Raw genomic sequence first — 16,554 nt, 5'->3', positions numbered from 1 at the left:
TAAGTAAATTTTGACGATATTAATAACACACTCTCACAGGTTCTACATTGGTTCACTGTTAACAACTTATTGTTAAATGCAAACAAAACTAAGTGCATTAAATTTACCTTACCTAATGTGAGGCAGGTTTCCACGCAATTAATGGTGAAGAATGAACCATTAAATAGCATAAATTCCACAACATTCCTGGGAATCACTTTAGATGCTAAACTTCAATGGGGTCCTCATATTGAAACTTTGTCAAAAAGGCTCAGTTCAGCTGCTTTTGCAGTGAGAAAGATAAGGCAATTAACTGACATTGAAACGGCAAGGCTAGTATATTTTAGCTATTTTCATAGTATAATGTCATACGGCATATTGTTGTGGGGCTCAGCCGCGGACATTGAAACTGTGTTTGTTCTGCAGAAGAGAGCAGTGCGGGCCATTTATAACCTTGGACCCCGATTTTCCTTGAAAGATTTTTTTAAGGAAATAAACATACTGACAGTAGCTTCACAGTTCATTTATGAAAACCTTTTATATGTCCGCAAAAATATAGATTTTTTTAAATGCCTATTATTTTTAAAATATGCCACATAGATTTTTTTTAATATTTTTCTGATAACCAGCACAACTTGCCTCAACACCCAGTTCCGGCTTGACGTTACATTACGGGACACCCTGTATAAGTCCACTCAAGATGAACCACCTATCCTACAAACCCATTTCAAATCATTCTTTCCGTCTCTTTCTCTACCACCAGTGTTTTATAGTGAAGGAAAGAGACAGACAGATTCGAAATCGTCAGCTGATGGAGATCGCGTGTTTCGACGCTACCTGCGCCTGGGCCGGATGGCAGAGGTCGCCAAACAGCATTCCATTGAGCGATTAATTATTTTTAGGCATTCGCTAATCTGGGCCTGTTACAGTCAGGTGTGGGTAAGCTTGTTAAATAATATTCATTATGTATGTTATGTGCCAGTGTGGCTGTATGTCCTGAAGCAGTTATTTAAAAGTCTAACTGTAAGAAGAAAATGACTTCAATTACTTTTATATTGTGTATGTAGTTTTTAATTCATCCTAGATTGCATCTCATTTAGACTGAGTTGCACCATCTTACTATAACTTTAACAAACGTCAAAAATCTGTCAAATTTTATACAAAAAGCACAGGTTACCGTCATAGTTACCGTTAAAGTTAGGTGGTGCAACTTAGCCTAAATATCAGATGTGATTACATTTAAATACCTGATTTTAAAAAATCGTCATAATTTCAGACAAACGATACAAGACGCTCACTGCTGAACATAGGCCTCCTCCAATGATTTGCAAATTGACCAGTTGGTAGCGGCTTGCATCCAGCGCCTTCCTACTCATGATTATGATACCAATTGTTTTGTGTAAAATAAATGCTGATAGCGAGAAAATAAACAAATATTCCACTGCAGGATCAACTTCTCTGTTTGGATGGCAAATTGAGGATTTCGCTGAGGCGCTATCAAACGTTTTGGGGAAGCAGTGGTAGGAAGCACGAATTATACATCTCATTAAATCAATTTGAAGCGGTCTGATCGCTAAAATCTATGTAAAAAGCTCGTTCAATTTAACTCCACTTCTTAACTTTAAGATTTAAACTGCCCCTCAAAACCGTTAAAATGTACACTCGTTTACTATGCCACCGCGTAATTTTTTTCAATAAATTTTGCATTTTTATTTCGCATTTACCAAACATGGACGCCGGCGTAAAATCGCTAATTGGTGGCCGCGCCTTAATATTAAGTATAATCGAAATAACAGGTGTTGGTTTTGACTAGAGTGAAAAGCGGTGGGCTCATTCCAGTTTGACCCTCAGTGATCTAGACAATAAGTCCTTAGAGATAGACATTCTCAATTAGGAGGTTCTGGGTTCGAATCCCAGATAGAGCATGCAATTTGAAATATTCTTAATTTGGTAAGGAACTATTAGCCTCTTTAAAGAAGACCATAAGATTTAAGGAAGAGCTAGGACCTGCAAAAGTCCAGGGCTTAAACTCACCAACCTAATGATTGTGTTCATACAACTGCTATTTATTAATGATTGTAATAAATAATAAATTATTGATACCTAATCCTACTGCATTTATGTAATACTGTGGCATTTAGGCATTGCAAAAAATAGTCCTTCTATGGCACAGTATTAACACATTCCAAAATACATTTTAGTATTACGCAATACAGTCCAATCTTCTTAACTACAACTTTGCATTTTGAAACCAGTTATAGGTAATGATCGTTTGAATTCAAAATATATAATCTACGTAATGATGAGACGAGGTGCTAAATTTTCCGTAGTAAATAAGACGTAATAATTTTAAACCAATGTTCCTTCGTTTGTTTTAGCCGAATGACGTCCACTGCTGGACAAAGCTCCCCTCCAAGGATGTCCATAACGGTCCTGCACCACCTCGCATGCAGGCACCAAAACAGTGTAATATTAACAAATATTTTAATATAACCACATCTGTGTAAGATCATCTATCTCAGTCCCAGAGGTCGCAAATTCGATTTCCAGAGGGGACAACATTTTTTTGCTCAGTTCTATGGGTGGTAGTAGAGCATATAAGCCAGCTTGGGTATCACCATCATACCTAAAGTCCATTACCATAGCAACGTAAGTAATATAGCCAATTTCTAAGGTTGAGCATTCCAGGTGAACCTTCGGCCTGATCATTACTTTTCATCAGTGCCAAGAGCTTTTTTTGGGAAAATTAGGCTTAGTCTATATTGTCCTATTAGAGTTTATTCATCTTAGGATGATGACATCATTATTAGTTCTTGCTAAGCTCCATCGCTTTGTCTTGCACCAAACCTCTACCAGGATAATGATGTAACTAAATATAGCAAATTAAGATCACGAAGATACTTTTGTTTCTTTTTCTGTTCGTATGTTTTTATTATGGTGCATTTTTTGCAAATTATTTGAGTTTTTTGCGACACTTTTAATGAGATCACAAGTTACATTGAAGACAAAAATCGACATAGAAATTTAAAAAAGTTTACTATATACTACATTTTAAATCTAAGTATGAAAATTTTATTTCACTTCTGTATAAAACAACAAAGTAAGTATAAAGTATTTATTAAAAGAACACCTCCATTTATATCTATTTCGTCCATGATTTAAAAGACATCAACGAGCTTCGACAGAGTTGTTAATAATAATCGCCAAAAATACTGCATAAAACATTATTAATAACAATTAATACAGAACACAGAGTTTAACGATACAATGCGTATTGTAATTTTTACAAATTTTTTTTAAATAAATTAATTAATTAAATTAGACATCTTTTTAAAAATTCTAAAATACAGTTATTTTAAAATATGACGTCAAGAAACATTTTTATCCCAAAAAAGGTCAGGCATTTATCGAATCAAAATAAAAGAAGAAATTGAAGCGAGACATTGCAAAAAACGACTCGTGCTTATGTCGTCGAAGGCGACCGAGGTGGTAATGCGTTTTCCGTGTCAAAAAATATTATACACCACTCAAAGTTGTAAACAAATTGACTTTTATCGATTTTGGGATTGAGTTCAAATTGGAATGTCAGGTAAACCGTTAAGCAAACGACGTGAATGGAACGGCGACATGTAGTCATTTATGAAACCACCTCAGTTCGCGCCGAGCGTCCGTTGCCGCCGCACGCATGCGCCGCCGCCTGTGATTGGCCGATTCAAACCGCGACCGTTGACGCCGACCAATCGGAATCGATCCGATCGATTTCTTTTTCTCGAGTTGACGCGCTGGTGTTTTGTGCCCTGTGTATGTGACATTGAAATTAGACTGTGTTGATTATAAGGTCGGATTTTTTTCTCACACTGGTAAGATTTTGTTTTAATTATTTTTAATGTGTCGTTTGTGACTTGTAACGGATGCTTAGATTCTCACGGCTATTGCTGACATTCCGTATTGCGGGTGTTATTGTAACTCGAATTGTTTTGAAAGGTATGCTTTGTAATTGCTCAAACTTCTTGCTAAACTGTTATTGTATTTATCGTGATTATATTTTGAACGTGTCTTGAAAGAAGTGAGTTGCTTAAATAAAATATTTTTATTACTTTTTCCACTCTGAAAATTTTTCAATTTATTTAACTTTTGTGTACTTATTGTTGTTTGGGAAATAATTACAGTAGCGAAATAACTTGTTGAGAATTCAGGACCTTATTATGCTTAAACAGTATTATTGTTCTGGTCACAATTGCTTGCAAACAAAACGTATAATTACTCAGTCAACTTCAAAGGGAAAATCCCATGAATAATAACAGAATGGAGTTCTAATTCATGAGATCGCGTAGTTATGGCAATTATCATCCATTAGACAACTGTTGTAAATCGTTTTATCCTAAGGCCATCTTCACAGATTCTTCATATGTATGCCATGAATTCCGTTTCACATGCCCTGTTATGGTGGAGTTGGAATGTCAAGGTATGGCTTTGAGTCAGGTGTACATAATACACCTAAAAAAAATATTTTACTTGTTACTATAATATTTTGTTTACAATAAACGGTCTGTACAGAAAACTAACGTAGATTTTTAAAATAGCTTGAAAAAATCGAACTGCCTAAGGTGGGAATCGAACCCACGACCTTTCGCTTGCCAGGCGACTGCTCTTCCATCTAATTAGATTCAAGTTATTTAAAAAAAATAGAATATCAGACAACCCAGAGAGAGATTCCATTCAACTTTGACTTTGTGGAAATTTTGACCAGGTCAAGTCATCCAGGCTTTACCGGTCATATGCAGAGATTTCAGACAACCATTCGAAAGGCATGGTGTCTCATCCTGATCAGTGCTTAGGCTTACGAGAGATTAAATAGCTTGTAAAACATACAGAACGAACCCGGATCTTAGAGTCCTGCTAAGAACTGATCTTGGACTTGATCCAAAAGCCTGGAATCTTTAAAAATCTCAATTGAACCAAGCCTTAATTACAAATTAGATGATTAATAATACAACCCAAAGGTTGTATGTCATATTATATGACAAATCCATCCATTCACTCTGACATCGTTGTCCATAGTTTAATGGAATCTCTTCTGTATAAAAATTTATTGAACCTTACTTGAGTTAAATTTCAACGTAGCTTTTGATTTAAATTTCAGCGAAGGCTGCAATATACGTTATTCCATACGAATTACAAAACTATCAGGGCATAATCAAAGAAGATTGGTACCATAACTGATCTCAAATCATACTTCAGGTGTGCTTTGGTTGATTTTTTGTCATAATTTCCATCCAGTACACAAGATTGATGCACTTTTTCATGCAACATCGTAAAATGGGGCATAAATAAAGCTACACAATCGGTACTATAATAATATAGCTATAATTTTCTCTTCATATTTCATTTTCTTAACATGAAAGTCTTCTTTGTTAATAAAATATACCTACATGATTTTTAACAAATTATTTACTAAAAATATACAAGATTTTAATTAATTATTTACTAATTGTTTTTGTGTTTTGATTGAAATCGCAAACGCTGATGTGTAAACCAGAAATTTGTAATTTAGAAATAATTAGTTCAATTAAAATAATATATAATGATTTGTTGATTGAACATGACTTTTAGGAATTCATTTTACAAAATAGCGAGTATGAGAAAATTTCAACATTTTATTGTTTAAAATTTTACGCATATTTTAGGTGTACTTTAATTTTATTGTCGAAATATTTGAGACATTTTATTGTAAAGATAATGAGATAACTTCTCACGTGAAAACTATTTCGGTTACAAACCATTTTTTGTAAAAAAATACTTATCGTTCTTAAAGACATTTTTTTTTTATTTTAACGCTCAGATCATAGATTAAAAAAGTCGATAAAAAACATAACTCTCCTTCTGGCGCAGTCTGGGTAAAAAGTAAGCATTTTCCTAAATTGAAATTAATAGCCTAAAAATTTAATAACAGATCTAAAGACGCTTTTATTCAATTAAAATCACATAAAGTATCTGTTATCTGCAAGATAAAATCTTATCACAAATCGTATATGCAGCGAACTATCACGTCCAGTTAAGAAAGAAATAAAAACATTTTTATCTTAACCATTATTCGAAAGGTTGACGTATATGACTTTCAATCTCTCGAACTATCTGAGACACGCGTGGGCTTTATCACGTTGTAATAGAGTCTAGTTTTGAATGATAATGTCATTATAAGAGTTGTAACATAGCAGGTGTGATGTGGTCGAATGGACAGACGACCTTACGCATTGTTGAGAATGTTATATTTCCTACTTGGGCGCGTGGGTTGTTTTTGGGTTAGCTAGTAAAAGTTTTTTCTTTGATATTTTGTAAGACTATTTTTAAATGTGCAAGAGAAATTCCGCCCTTTATCGTACGGTTACTGAAATGGTTATGAAATGCATTAAACCATTATACGTTTGAAGTAACCTGAAAGGACCACTCCTGCGATATATGGGATCGTAAAACTTATTGAATTATCATCTCGATTTAACTCTATCATTTGAACCCTAATTGTTTTCATCGTTCACTTAATGTGCCTTTTTTGGAATCGTCCCCAGAGCCTTTGAGTTGAGGAAAATAACCTCTTACCATCAGGCGTTAGTACACTGTTGTCATAATTATCCTCATGACGTTATCAAACTTAAAAAAAAGCTTTGAAAAAAAATGAAAATTATTTATTTGCAGAATGTGGTACCTACATTAGATGTTACATATTATGTGCTTTGTAATTTGTGCTTCGTAACATTGTCATTCCAAACTTTCTTCACAAAGGTAATTCAAAACTGTTTCACCATAATATAGGCCATCTAAGTGCATAAAGAAACCCAGTCTTCAAACTCTCATATGCATATTAACCTCATTTCAAACTATCTTGTGCGGTTGATATTAGCTTAGAGCTGTTGCAAGAAAGCAAGTCATTGTTTAGAAAAGTCAGAGTACATTAAATTGAAAATAACTGGCAACTAAGAATATGCAACTAGGGATATAAAAAAAAGGAAAACGGCCAAGAATATGCGACTTGGGATATAAAAAAAGATTTTTTTGAAAAAAGAACTGTAAAAATAGTTATGGACCTTGTTTGCATTTTTTTTGCTAGTTTGTGCGAAGTAACAGGATTTATTCTACGAAATGAAGCATTTTCTTCCTTGACTAGTTAATAAGTTAGTATAATAACTGGTACTCATAAAATTATGGTACTCATAAGTATATCATAAAGTTATGGTGTCCCACATGGAAGCAACATTATGTATTTCTTTATATTTTAACGCTTGTCATTTTCTTCTTAATTTCGTCGCAAGTATAATGACAGTAAAACTTTCCCTGGGACCGACTTAGCCATCATTTGTTGGTTTTTATTGGCAGTCAACCTGTAAATCTTGGTTATAGAAGCTGAGTAGGAACTAGAGATTAATTATCAAATCAAATCATTTATTTTGCGAAAATGGGTTTACATCAGTAGGTGTTACAACTTTTCAAGTAGGTATCTCCATCTTCCACCTTTAGGCATGCAAAATTACCCTTCTGACCCACCGCACCACCAAACCACTGTTAACAATTAAGTACTGTAGTATTTTGGTACTGTGGAGACTTAGATACATTCTAGATAATGAAGTAAATAGAGACATGATACCTTAAGTTTTGATAGAGATAATAATCTGTCAAACAAGTACCTAATCATAAACAAATTTTCGGTATTGCGTTTGGTACGCTTCAGCGCTGTATATTTCCTACTTTATACGATTTTAGGCTCGATTAGACTGATTATTTTACCACTTTTATGTTATTTAGTCACTTTTCCATTTCTGTAATATAAACGTCAGCTTAGTACAATGTTACGGTGTAATAGTCGCTCTATTTAGTGAAAGTGTAATCACTTCTTACTGCAATCTTACGTAATGATGTATAATTTGTTCTAGGAAAACACACTCAAAAGGTACAATTTTCCTAACTCCTTATTAGGGTTATGGATTGGTAACAAAATGTAAAATAAATGCTACTTATGTCACTTGGCTTGTTACGATGTTAGATGCCGTAATAATAGGAGATCCGGGTTCGATTTCCGATAAAAAAAACAGGAAAATAGCCTCGGTCGATAAAAAATATGCAATTTATTGACTCATCTCTCACCTTGATACATAGGTTAAGTTTAGGTTAGGTAGGTATTTAGGTTGCTTACATTATTGTAAGAATAAAAATAGATTTTAGCTATAGATCGCGCGACGAAAGTTGAGGCAAACACATACTCCTACTGATTTAATATTTGAAGAACTAAGACATCTGTGCAAGTGCTATGCAATTTATTGACTCATCTCTCACCTTGATACATTATTATTTAGGTTGCTTATTATTGCAAGATTTAAAATTGATTTTAAGTATATATCGCGCAACGAAAGTTAAGACAAACACTGATTATTCCACTGATTTAATATTTGAATTAAGAACTTCTTCTTGCCGTGTCGACAACAAATCTACACAGTGTTAGTGCAAAAGTCCCCTACAAGAGTAATAACAGTACAATAAGAACTAATACATCAGCGCCACTAGGGTATTAAATACAAATCTTTGCTTGTGTTTATGGCCTCAACACTTGCTGCACGACCTACACTTCCCTCAAAATTAATAATTAGGTAGGTACTACTGTGGTCAGTAATTCAAACTAGTTCCGTCTCCTTTTTGCGAGTGTTCCACTGATGATGTCAGTCATGAGCAGTCTGCCCATCATATCTTGTGGGAGTGTGATCTTTGGAAACATGAACGTGATATAATGCTTAATTCAATACAACATACATCTGTTTCCGCAATTTATTACACCGATCTTGTCGCGACAAGGAAAAATTTCCGTGCTTTTAAGCGATTTTGTGAAAAATATTATTGGCAGGTAGTTGCTAATTGCTCATAAGATAGGCCCCCTTAATTAAATTTATTGTCCGTGGTGCATAATCTTTTCTTAAAGGTTTTAAACCTTTGTTTGTCACCTGTCATCCGCTTTGCAATGGAGGGAAGTCGAACCTTAATTTCGAACTCCTCCTATGTTCTTCTGATTAATTTCGTTGCGGGTCCAATGACAGTTTAACTTTCCCCCGGGACAAACTTGACCTTCATAGGTTGGGTTTTTGTGGCGGTCAAGCTGTAGATCCTAGCTACACAGGAGTTGCAGTGGTGGGAACGAGAGGTGGGAATACTGTGGTCAGTAAATTTTGCTGTCTCTTTTACATTTCTTTCTTTTCTTTTCTTGTGTAGTGTACAATAAAGTAAGTGTGTTATATCTACTGTACTAGAAAATGTAAAGTTATTGGGAGTTTTAAATGCCAAACACTTATTTCATAATTATATCAACGTTTCTGTATCTTAGAGGTCAGAGCAGTCGTCAGGTCAAAAGGTCGCGGGTTCACCTCCCACCTGAGACAGATTTCCAGTGAAAATCATGTAAAAATCTGTTTAATTTTTAATTTATACAAATGAATTAAATAAATGTCATCTGATTAAAAATAGTTATTGAAATGCTAAATGGTCGCGGATGCGCTTGCGTATACAATGGAGATGAGTTCATCAACACGTTTATAATGCTATACTGAAGCTAAAAGGATTCTTGTGCAGTTGTATTAAGGTGCTTTTTTGCAACAAAAATGTGTAGTCTGATATGCTTTGGTTTGTAACTAGATAATTGTAATTTGCAAAAGACTGCGCTTTTATAAAGTGAATGAATTATCTTAATGGGAACGGAATTTAAAATATTATTATTATTTAAATTTTGTGAGTTTTTCATCTCAGCATATGAGCTGGGTATAGATCGTTTCATCCACGAAGACGCGCCCCACCATTCTTCCGCTAATGTTTGAGTGTTATCGGTACACACTAAATCATTCATGAGTGCACACGCACCATGAAACGATCTAAGTATATTTTAAGATCAGCTACAGTCATTTCCAATATTATTATGAATATCAACAACAAGTTGTTGTTCTTTTTAATATTCTGGAATTGAACAGAACCTCAGAGCAAAAAATAAAAACCGGCTCAGCTACGGCGTTGCTTCAAAACAAAATTTATATTCGTATCAGATCCAAATTAAAATTCTTGAAATCAACTAAAATGCCTTCACACTCGTCATTAGCAATCCTTACCACTTTGTACAGTTAAATTCATTTCAGACTATACAATACCATTGCAAATTGAACCTTGGCACAACTAAACAAGGTGCTCCATTTTAGCTTGATGTGCCGTCTCTAAGAATTCAAGCTCATAGTTACCTTTAACACTGATTGCGATTTATAATTAAGTTCGGTGTTCGATAAAAGCAACAATGTTGCAAACTCGGAATCCAAAAAAGTAGTAAAAAGCACATCAGGCTATCCATTTTTGTTGCAAAATAACTCTTATTTCAACTGTATAAGAGCCTCATATATGTTGTCCAAAAAAGAGAAAAATGCACTTACGAGGATCTGCTACACAGCCCCCGGCGTAACAATGACTTGATAGATGAGGCACTTTAGAAACCCTTTTTTAAAATCGTCGCTTTGTCGGTACCTTTTCAATGGAATAGATTCAAGCCTTAAATATGTTTTAAAGCTACACCCAGATTATCGAGGCGCGGTTCCTTTGCGGTAGTTCGTTTTGTGGGACGTGTATAAGTGCCCTGGAAAGGGCCTTTGTACTTAAAAACTATTTTATTTTAATAAACTAGCTGAGCCCATGACTTCGTACGCGTGAAAATAGTTTGAATAATATTTCCCGTTTTTGGAACATTTTTCTTGATTGCTCCGCTCAGCTTTAGGGTGATGTTATACTACATATAGCCTAAAACCTTTCTCGTTTTAAGTGGGCTATCCAACACAAAAAAAAAAATTTAAATCTGACCAGTGGTTCTTGAGATTAGCACATTCAAGTAAACGAACAAACTCTTTAGCTTTGTAATAATAGTATAGTCTATCGCCATAACAACAATGTTAACAGCATTGTTGTGTTCAAGCAGTTGAGGTAAGATAGCCAGTTCCTCCGTGGTTGAGGATTCCGGGTGAAGCTCGCTTCCACCTTCGGCCTGATCATCACTTACCATCAGGTGAGTTACAGGCCAAGAGCTTCCTCGTTGTGGATAAAAACAAAAGAAAAAAAAGTATAGATTCACGTGTCCTTATTTTTATCAAATTCATCGATGACGATATTATTATTCTAAACGTCTCAGATTATATTCTCAATATCTAATAGCATATTTAAAGTATAATTTCATATAGTCATCGAAGATATTCATAAATTGATCTATTGATATCATACATGCAATGCATCTGAAGTGCAGTCTTGCATTGACAGCTCACTTTCATAATGCGATAGAAAAGACTTGAAATCGTCATCATTTGCATATTTGCCTGGTTACATTGAACTGTATTAATTTATTTTAGTTTGAATTATAACTTAAGAATTTAAGAAGATAATAATAATATGATTAAAGTATTACATAATTAAATTAAACTTCTTTTCATCATCATTATCATCATATCAGCCACAGGCAGGACGTCCACTGCTGAAAATTTAGGCCTCCCACAATGATTTCCATAATGATCGGTTGGTAACGGCCTGCATCCAGCGCCTAAACTTCTTTTTACTTACGATAATCGTTAATAGATTGAATGCAATTAAAAAGATCGATTAACATGACTCTGAAAGCTTTGTTAATTAGAACCTGAAACAAAAAGGTTACGTAATAAACTAGACATTTAATTATAGCCATCACCTCACCTAATTAGTCATGCACACGAAATAGAAAGCACGAAAAAGGATTAAAAGTTTAATTGCATATGCAACGCTATAAAAACATAATATGAAGCTATTTTCACGATAAAAATCTGCACTTGTTTAACAAAATGGCGGTGAATGAAAGTCAAGAGCGCTTTATAACGACATCAGATTTCATCCACGATTTCTACAGTGAAATATTGCTCGTAGAAACTTGTCCTTCTGGCGTGAGACTGAACCTCAGTAAGACTATCAGATACTATCGATGCTCAATCAAACTGAGAAATACGTCATAAAAGATTGCTTTTACAGGTTCCTTTTCCAATGAATATTCGTTTCAGCCAAATGACGTCCACTGCTGGACAAAGGCCTCCCCCAAGGATTTCCACAACGAACGGTCCTGCGCCGCCCGCATCCAGGCAGCTCCCGCGACCTTCACCAGATCGTCGGTCCACTTAGTGGGGAGCTTGCCCACACTACGTCTTCAAACAATGAATTACATTCTATTTACTTATGGCACATGCACATGCACAAGTATAAGAGGCTATTCTTAATTTAATCACCTAAGTTTTCAATGTAGTGATATAAAAATATCTTCTAAAACGTCGCAATATTTAGGCAAACACAAACTTTTGTTATCTATGAGTTATTTTGATGATTTTTACTCATGCCAATTGACAGTCCTAATATTTACAATGAGGATCCTTTTAAGGCTCCTTCAAATGCTAGCATGATTCCATGACCCTTTGATGATCATAATAATATGTTCACGTGTCATGCTCTACGCTCGTGCTTTCTGTCAAACTAATGAAGCGTTCAAAACGAGATACGTTTGGAAATGTAAATTTTTTGCTGACCCTACCCAGCCAATTATCACATTCCCATCTTCTTCATGCACCGATGGCGTCAGCCACAAAGTTATGGCCCAAACCAGTTTGCGCCGGAGTCGCGTTTGCGAGGACAGTATCAAGGACAAAGAGTTGCTCGGCCCGTGATTTCGAGTTGCAGGATGTTTTTAGGACAATAATTAATGTATTGAAATAAAACAAAGAAGTATTGTCGTCGTTTCAGCCAAATGACGTCCACTCACTGCTGGACAAAGGCCTCCCCCAAGGTTTTCCATAATGAATGAAAAAAAGTATTGTACCTATTTACAAATTGCAATTGTTCTTTTTATAAAAAAAAAAGCTTGTAAATTGTTACAAAAGTCAAGAGGGTCATATTAGAGGTTAATTTCGTTCGATATCATGCTTATTATTCCGAGTTGTGAAAATAATTCTGCGTTGAATGATGACGTATTATTCGATGCTTTTGATGATGATTATGATGACATCAACATTCCGAACGAAGACGTTAGGTAGGTACTAAAGAATTTAAGACGCGTTTGTAAATTTATACAGGGTGTCCCGTAATGTAACGTCAAGCCGGAACTGGGTGTTGAGGCAAGTTGTGCTGGTTATCAGAAAAATATAAAAAAAAAATCTATGTGGCATATTTTAAAAATAATAGGCATTTTAAAAAAATCAAAAAATTCTACTCCAGGTGACGGTCCTTTTACTCGTGTTGCCACAAATCTCCACTTTTTCCAAATTTTTTTTTTTGCTATGTAACCCTGAATAATGCTTCTCTAAATTGTTATCAAAATTACAAAACCAGCTGCTCCAACTTGGATGAAAAAAATACATTATTCCCAAAAAAAATATCAAAATAAAAATTTTGCCTAGTTTAAACTGACTGTACTGAAAAAAAATTGTACTACGCGAGTGTGGCAAGTGACGTCATAATTTGGCGCATTTAGTAAGGATTCCAAAATGGTATAACACTTTGTAAAATCTGAATCTGTCAAAAAAAAGAAATCTGAGAAAAGTCGACCCAAAAAAAAAGATAAAAAAATTTAAAGCCTACTAGGTCATACAATTTGAAAAAATCACAAAATTAACGATAACTTCTAAACTATGAAAAATCGTAGAACATACATGGGGGTGAAATCGATAGGTCTAGTCCTCACCTATCACCTGCCTTCGGCTTGACACCTTACAAGAAACACCCTGTATACCAGTCACAATTTAGTAAATAAGCACAAGTATTGACCAATCGCTGCGTTATAAAAGCTATTGCAAAGCCAATAGCGTATCTTATGGCTCTGATTACCACGATACGACCATCTTTAGAATCATTGAGAAATGTTAACTGGTTACTAATTCGTTTGATATTTACACGCCTAGATTACGTTTGTTTGGTTAGTCAAAAAGTTAAACGATTTGAGCAATAACTTCTACGTAATAATGTAGTATTGTTTATTTATTAAGGATCTGTTTGATATCTTTATTTGATAATTGTCATTGTTCTTACTTAATCCGATTATTTCTTTTTATAATTTTAGAGCCTACCTTGTGCCTGTTATAAATAAAACTTTTTTTTGCATACTTTTTTATATTAAATTCCCAAAACTGGTATCAATAACTTGAAACAAGTCTTGCCCCCAGTTAGATTCGAACCCTCTACAAGATACATCATTGTAATCCTACACATTAATAACTACCAGGCTTAACAACCGTCAAACCATATTATTATCATGGTCAAAGTCATATTCAGTGATCAACAAAGCCAACCTAAAATATGTATTCCGTCATAACACATCGTGTAAATTCCAATCTCTCCGATCGGCTGGGCGTGTCATTGTTGATTTTTGAATCCAACCGCACCTCGACACGACCTGATGATTCCCAACGCATCAAGCTTCTGATTGCCGCAATCGATATGGGATGGTGGATTTCAAATTGGTGTGACCAATGTATTGTGTGTGCATATCAATGATTTATCGGTGTTCACAGATTTCACAGAAATTTTCAATTTGTATAAGCTTACCTAGTAATAGTAGGTTTGACTGTACCTAACAGAATTCTCACGTATCTTGAAAATTTTAGAGATTTCACTTCTTCAGTTTGTATTATGTTAACTAGTAAGTTAAATCAAATGAACATACAAAGTAGATAAGTATAAAAGTAATGATGTAAGGAACAAAATCGTTTTATAATAGAGGCCTTAAAATGGACCCTTGGAGACCCCGAAGCTTTCTCGTTACTTCGGGCGTGACTGATGCCTTCGCCTGGTTTGGGTATCGTGTAATTACGTTTTTTTCTTCGAAGGACCAAAATCCTGCCCAGGTCGATGCCCTCGAAACCTGTTGCTCCCAGTCGGTGCATGTTCCCTTTTTATCCGCCATGTATTAAAGGACAAGGTGTGGTTCTGACCTTTGCGTGTTTAAAAACTTACGTCAGAATGTTTTTTTATTGTTACAGTCGTTAGCGATAGTGCTAACTAGTTTAAAACACTTTTTATATCACAATTAATTAGCGCGAAAATCCCAAAACGATGTAGGTACCAAATGTTTTTTTAGGTTATTTTTTGTGACTTACTTGCTCTTTTCAAGTAATATTATCTTATTGGTGTGCGTTTTTTGTGATTTATTTTTATTTTTGAAAAATATAGTTCTCTATTAATTAAAATTATTAATAATTTTCTGTTGCATTATTTTGACGTGATCGTTTTACGCTGACTTAAGACAGTGACGTCATTTTTTTCGCATTCACCTTTATGCAACCATACTAAATGCTGTTAGCTGGCCCGACGGTTTCCAAAAAAACTATGTATGGTGAGTCAACGGTCTAACATCGAGAGGCAAATGAGCGTGCTTCTAGTAACATCAAATCTCGTTTCAAAAACTCGAACCGCAAATCGCGGCCAGAGAACAGTTAACAGCATAAATACGGACTTACCGATAGTCTTACAGTTGTCCACAAACGCAAATTGACCCTTATTGTGATAATTTTAAGATTGTGTATGCAGAGTGTTTGGTGCCCTCATCACAACTAAAATATGAAACCGCTTTATCATCCGCAACTTGACCATCAATATAGCGATGCCAAAAGCTGATTGCAATTTACAAAGGCACAGACTGATGTACTCCTTTTCATTTTTAAACCACCGCTGCAGCGACTATTTAAAATAAAGATTATTAAGTATTGTTTGTGAAACTATTAATATTAAATCCGAGATTAACAATTTTATTCTAAAAAATCTGGAATTAGTAGGACATTCGGAACCCCAAGGGCATCCTATAAACAGACTATGGTAATTTTAATTATTCAAGGTAGTAATTTAATTCAAGTAGATGATCATCTTTTTTACAGAAATCTTGAGACTTCAGATCCATTCATGATTTGCAACGGTATTGTTTGTATTTAAATAATAAATTTATGCTGATTTCATTCCACATAATGAACTCCAAGAGTATTCTTGACCAGAGAAAGTAGTTTTACACGAATTTTATGTTGATATCTTTAACAAAGCAAATGGAATGTTTCGTTTTCTTGCCTTGTATGATCTTTGGTATCATCTCGATTTTAAGGTCAGCACTGAGATCATCATTCGCGTGTCTTTGTAATGTTTTTGAATTAAATATTCTATCTGATCAAGGTATTTGTGTGCGTGAAGAAGCACGCTTCAAAGATGTTTTTGCTTCCTTTATATTCATTGCTGTAGTACTCAGTAGTATCTTGTCAAGCAAAGACCTTCATTGTTGTAAACGAGCCGTCACACACAATGATGGGAATGGGAACTAGCTTATTCATAGTGGTTGCCAAATACAGTATTTCAGAATTTGCCGAAATATCGAAGTCTTTTTTGTATTCAGTGTTATTTTTATTATGTCCCAATTTATTAGAATACTAGCTGCTATCTTGATCAAAAATAATGAAGAATTATAATGGTAAAAGAATTTTAAATCGGTTCAGTTTTGGAGCCTATTCAATACAACCAAACAAGACGACTTTA

General features: G+C 34.6%; 1 protein-coding gene across 3 annotated transcripts in view; it reads left to right on the top strand.

The window, feature by feature from the left end:
* Positions 1 to 3,627: 3,627 nt before the first annotated feature.
* The window catches only part of LOC114362956 (glutaredoxin domain-containing cysteine-rich protein CG31559), a 91,918-nt gene continuing 78,991 nt past the window's right edge, over positions 3,628 to 16,554 (top strand). For 2 of the 3 annotated variants that reach the window (XM_028318546.1, XM_028318545.1), the window contains exon 1: positions 3,628 to 3,839. The gene's annotated coding sequence lies outside the window, so the exon portion shown is untranslated. The remainder of the gene's footprint in view (positions 3,840 to 16,554) is intronic. The other variant, XM_028318547.1, reaches the window with a different exon arrangement.

The sequence above is a fragment of the Ostrinia furnacalis genome, unplaced genomic scaffold (genome assembly GCF_004193835.3).
Source record: "Ostrinia furnacalis isolate ACB-3 unplaced genomic scaffold, ASM419383v2 OfSCF6932, whole genome shotgun sequence".
In the NCBI taxonomy this organism is placed as follows: Eukaryota; Metazoa; Arthropoda; class Insecta; order Lepidoptera; family Crambidae; genus Ostrinia; species Ostrinia furnacalis.
Note: the sequence above shows the minus strand (reverse complement) of the source record. Positions and strands in the feature narration are given on the sequence as shown.